This window comes from Camelina sativa, chromosome 5 (assembly GCF_030686135.1).
Source record: "Camelina sativa cultivar CO46 ecotype springtype chromosome 5, ASM3068613v1".
In the NCBI taxonomy this organism is placed as follows: domain Eukaryota; kingdom Viridiplantae; phylum Streptophyta; class Magnoliopsida; order Brassicales; family Brassicaceae; genus Camelina; species Camelina sativa.
The window spans coordinates 5,699,861-5,705,860 of record NC_141884.1 but is presented as its reverse complement, the minus strand read 5'-3'; the positions used below and the strand labels follow the sequence as shown (position 1 = coordinate 5,705,860).

The following is a 6,000-nucleotide window of genomic DNA, read 5'->3' as shown; positions in this document are numbered from 1 at the left end:
AGAATCCAAACAAAAATTATTTTCATATATTGTGCATATATATTGATTAAATATTGAAGTATGAGAGTTATAGAGAATGAGATTGATCATTCCCATGTGGAAGCTCTGCCCCTATTCGAAGACTTCACTTCCACCTATGCATTGTTATATTCGGAGAAGACCACCTAATTAGTCTAATATGCGTATCTAACTAATATACCCAAACCCTAGGTAAAACAAGATTAGTTGATAGCTTTGAAGTTTACGCTAATTGGTTGCATAACTTATTTAAATGGCTCGTCTAAATGTCAAAGTCATACCGTTTTGATTAGAAACGATATTTTCCCAAATATCAATGGCTACCATCGCTACTAATAAAAACGACAAACATGATCACTAATGTTAAATGTACAAAATTATAGACTTTCGAAATATATTACGAAACCAATATTGCAATAAGAAGTATTAGAGGTAATTTTAACTGATAGTCACTAATGTGATCATAATAAATCATTCAAACTTTGCTTGAATTAAGGCTTTGATATCATGTCAAAAGCTAACTAGCTCGCACAAGTTTTCTATGACTTCACTGTAAGTCTGTAACATTTCTTTGAATCTCATAACATATATAATTCATATATATTCTATATGTTCATTTACATAATTATGAGATATATAAGATCATTTACATAGTTAAGACTTAAGAGATTCATGTATATCTCTTGTCTCATATATATACCACTAGAAAATGTGAACTAGCTAGTAATGGCCAACATCGTTAAATCAAATCAACCCATCAAGACACTATTTAATTTTCTTTCCTTAGACTTCTAGTAAAAACTCACTATTAGATTAATTAGTTCCAAAACTCTTAAGACAAGTAGATACTGTACCGTAGATATATACATATATAGTTTCTCCTATAACTTACGTAAATTTGGTAAAAAAAATTCCGATTATATAGTTATAAACCTTTTAGCTATGGTATTTAACAAATAAAGAAAATTGGTTATATATATGGAAACTGGATGGTAGATAGAAAGAGTGAAACTACTAGGGTTTATAGGATCTTAATTCATGAAATAGTTAGTATAAACAGATTCTTCCAATGCATTATAGGTGGTTGATAGAAATAGTGCAAACCTAGTTTACAGACACAGCTTTGAAATATTTTTAAGTCTAAGCGATAGAAGAGTTGGTGACCCATGGGGCTAAAAAAGTTAGGGTATAAGAGAAAGAGACTAAAGACTCTAATCGATCGGTTGGAATAGTGTAAATATATAAATCTTATATATTAAAGTGTTTATTGAGACAAAACAAGCGAAAGGGAATATGTGTTGTGACATATTTGGATTTTTGTGCTCTTTCTTATGCTTATTTTTCTATGATTTTGACAGAATATCATGTTACGTACTGAGATGCGAATGTATGTGGAAACGAGCTTATAACGACGTTCCACAACAAGGAATTAATAAAGATTAAACTATTGAAGGTTATTCAAATCTTTCGTTACTGTTCACGATAAAAAATTAGAATTCAATCTTTCGTTATTTTGGACATCATACTCGTTATATTTTTTGGTTGGGGATTTAATTCTTAAATTAGAAATTAGAATTCGTTTTTTATTTTTGGGTATTCGTAGACTTTTGTATTTTTGCCAAAGAGACTGGATCAAATTTTTGATAAAGATTTTTTTTTTTTTTCTTTCTTTCTAAACATGTACATATAGCACGATATCGTATTATATAACAAAATTTACTCAACCCTTGATAGTAGTAACACTAACACTAACGTCTAACGGTAAGTTGATGCAAAATAAGCATCAAATTATTCAATCTTTGCTACTTTCTAAATCATTGATACACAGAGTCGTCTTGTTTATGTATTGGGGACTCGAACATGTCTTAGCTAGATAGAACATATATCTTAATCTCTCTCTTTATGAAAAAAAATACTTTAATATGATTATATGATCAATGAACTAGTATTGGAGTTTATAAGAAAAAAAATTCTTATCAAAAAATCCAGATAAGAATATATGGAATATATAATGCAAATATTATAATCATAAAAAATGTTAATTATATTAGAGCTATCGAAATTCTTTTATAAATTAAGCAACTAAGATCTAGTATGAGACAATTATTCATCATTCTCTCTCTATCTCTCTCTCTCTCGGAAATTGTGACAAAATATTCCTTCTTCATGTGATTTTATTTTGGATTGTGGTTACACCACAACATGCTCAATACTTCTTTTTTTTTGTTCTTTTTAACCAAGAGGTCTCGGACTTTAGATCATCCGTAGTTTTTTTTCATAACAAATGAGTTGTCATTTTCCAGTAGTAAGATTCGAAGCCGAGATTTTAAAGCTTATAACGATCTCCTAGCTCTAGTATATCACTGATTCATTATAGTTGGATTATATATATAGTCTATATATATATATATATATACTTTGGTCTTGTTTATATATCCAAGTACTTAAAATAGATGCATACATAGTATTTTTTGATTGCCACGCACAACATTGTCATATTCGTTTTGCTATTTTTTCATATTTTCATTTCAAAGACTTATTAATACTAGTACCGAGAGTTCATATACTCTTTTTCAAATCCAAGCTTAATCCAAACTTAATTATATAACTTGGTTTCTCATTTACCCACAATGCAATGCTAATAGATATCTCAAAGCCTTAAATTAGAAATCAGGAAATGAATTATCTTTGGGTATGTGATAAGCATTGTATATGATTCATTCCCGGGAAAAATTATCTAAATATGTAATAATAATAGTGTATAGAATGATTTAACTAGGGTGTATACTGTGTAGTAAGAATGCTTAGAAAATTTATCAAGTACGAGAAAACTGTATACGAAAATATTGCTCAAGCCTTTAGTATTTCCTTACATTTCTCACTTTGTTTTTTTTTTTTAAATGGATTTTTCATACAACTCATCCCAAAAAAAAAGAACTAAAACCCAAAAATCTGTATAGCAGCTGGTACACTTTAAACACGCAAAAACCAAGGAAAGATAAATCCAAGTAACACACATACACATACACCCATATGAAATGTTTCTATTTATATATTTTTTTTCTTCCTTACCTTTGTTTTGGTAGGGATTCATCGGTCCATCAATCAATTTCCCTTTGGTGGATCTGTCCCTAGCCTAAGCTCAAGGTCTAACTCCTGAAAGCGATCACCCTTGTGTTTGATCTCCTCTTTTCTTGTAATAATGTCACTCTTACAAGATAAACTTGAAATGAAAATCGATGGCTGCGATGGACTCTCATGCCTTCGTCTTCTCTTACATATATCACCCCTCTCGATCTCATCATCGCTGCCGTGAGCAGTAATCGGAAAACTCTGGTGGATGACCAGATTCATGCTCACAGAGAGATCGGTGCTATTTCCAAGACCAAGTTTTGCTTTGTGCTCGTTTCTTGGCATATCACTCTCGATCTTTCTCTTCTTGTCTCCTTCCATAACCGGAATTTCATATAGATCACAACGCTTTTGCTCCACAAAGGTACTCGGGCACGGCCATGGGGAAGAGGGAATTTTTTTTGAGTTCTTGGAAGGCTCTACAACGAAAGAAGGAGAAGAGGAAGAAGTATTTTGTTTTTCAGGCAAACCAGAAGAAACCCTAGGAGTCAAATATGGTAAAGAAGAAGACGAAGAAAGGTCAATAACACAAGAGTGTTGAGTCTTAAAATAATTAGGTTTTGAGTTAAAAACCAAAGTATAGCAAGAGGTTTCACGAATATCATCGCTATCGTTATGAGATGGATACTCCGGAGGTGAAGAAGATTTGGAGAATAAGTATTGGTCGTCGGCTTGCTTAAGCCGTGCTCTGTCTCTTCGGTGAACGTTCATGTGGCCACCGAGGGCTTGAGCCGATCTAAACTCTCTCCGGCAGAAGCTACACGTGTAAGATCTCGGCGGCCACAAAGATCCGGCAGCATCGTCTTCCGCGAAAGCCAGCTCTTCCCATGATGATTCTTTGTTGCTTTTCTTGGGGATCCAGAAGTCATCAGGTTTCTCCATTGTAGATGATGGCCGATTGAGAAGTTGACGACAAGCCCTAGAGGAAAAAAAAAAAAAAATCTTCCTTGTTTTCTTGGGTGGTTAGAGGAACCCTAGGTGATTAATATTAGGTGGTGGATTACGGAAAAGATCAAGAATGGTGTCATGAAAATAATGGAGGTCAGGGTGTGATAAAATGTCAATTAAAACCAAAACGAGTGGAGTATTTTAAACGATCAAGGGGTTATATTTTATTATGTTAATTAATTGGACCGTAGGGATTTTATGAAGAAAAAAAGATGATACGAAGTTTGGATTTTAGTAAAAGTTAGCTGACTGATCTAAAATCTTTTGTGTTTGCTTGTCCCAAGTGGCTACCAACAAGTGAACGTATACTAGTTTTTAATATATTTGTTTGTATCGTATTATTCTTGTGAATCTACAGTCATTTTATACACATTCTATACACACCTACGTGTATGTTATGTCTTTGAGGTGACTATAGTTTGTTCAAAAACTACTATTTATTTAAATAGGTAAATCCTCACGATAAATAGATTAAATACATGTTTCGGTTAAATGAATTTAATTTTGAGTATATCATATCAAGAATTTTGTTAATCAACATTTTTTAATGAAATGAAATATTTTATAAATAAACTAAATAATATCATTTAACCAAACGAATTTTATTTATAAAATGATGGTAATTCACGATATGATTTTTTCAATTGATGACCATAATGAAATTATTCATTCATCTTTTGTGTCTTTGTTCAACTGGAATGTCCTAACCTGACATTTCAAAACTTTCATTTCATTTCGTAAACTCTAAAGTTAATTACATTGGTAAACTATTTGTCACACTAGTTCATAATCGAACTCAATATTGGAATTTAAAAAAAAAAAAAAAAAAAAAAGCTAACTCCACATAATACGAAAATATATTTTGATCTAAAAAGAAAAATCGGACATAAGATAAAAGACCAACCAACCTAGGTGTTGGGCTTCAAATATACTCTTCAAGGCCCATATGAAAAATAAAAGAGGGAGCAATTAACAAGTTCAATATTTTCGTGTTGAATTTTGTTTTTCTTTTTATTTTTTTTCAATAATCAAAAAAGCTTTGAAGCTAGCCTCCTTGTACATCCTATTTTTTTTTTTTTTTTTTTCACATCCTATTTTTCTTTACAAGAAAGTAAGAAACTCTTAAAATCTATAATTTCAGAGGAAATTGCAAAACTAACAACTCGTAAGAATTTACTACAAACTTCTTGACATGATGTTATTTGTGATAGACACATTTCACCTTCATTTATAACTTATTTAAGACCATCCTGATCACACATGTTTTGAATTTCGGAGATATCTAATATTTTGACAGTACTATCATATATATTTATTGTTAACATCATAGTCTGTAAGGTAATCAAATTAAGTATTATATATAGGATATAGCCACAGTCATCATTTGTACCAGGCACGGCCAACAAGCAGATAGATAAACATTAAATCAAAACAGTAGTCAATATATCATACTCAAAATTGGCTTCTTCAACGCAAACGGATTAATCAAGTCCTAAATAGCTAAATGCTTTTAATATGTTGACTATACCAAAATAGTCTAGTGGGCACAATTCCGTAACCTTTTCTTATTTTTATTTACCCCCAAAACGTCACCACTTAACAAATCTTTTGACATCATACGTTCTTTTTCTATAATAATCCAAACATATCTTCCACTTTTTATAAATATATTATGATTTACTTCCCATTATTCAAAGATTTCATAGAATAATTTTTTCGCTTCGTAACATCAATTAACTACTCTTGTAGACTTTATCAATAAGAACATTTTTAAAGACGTCTTATATATTTCTAAAACTACAACAAAGTAACAAACAGAAGAGTTGCAAGTTTACAACTCTCTAGCAGTCCAGCTGCATGCCATTATCAAAATTGGATGTGGATAAACTTGATTTCATATAA

General features: G+C 31.1%; 1 pseudogene across 1 annotated transcript; it reads right to left on the bottom strand.

Annotated features, from left to right (window-relative positions):
• Positions 1 to 2,864: 2,864 nt before the first annotated feature.
• On the bottom strand, positions 2,865 to 4,332 carry LOC104785713 (zinc finger protein 10 pseudogene; annotated as a pseudogene). Its single transcript, XR_015598406.1, has one exon. The product of XR_015598406.1 is annotated as a zinc finger protein 10 pseudogene (transcript).
• Positions 4,333 to 6,000: the final 1,668 nt, after the last annotated feature.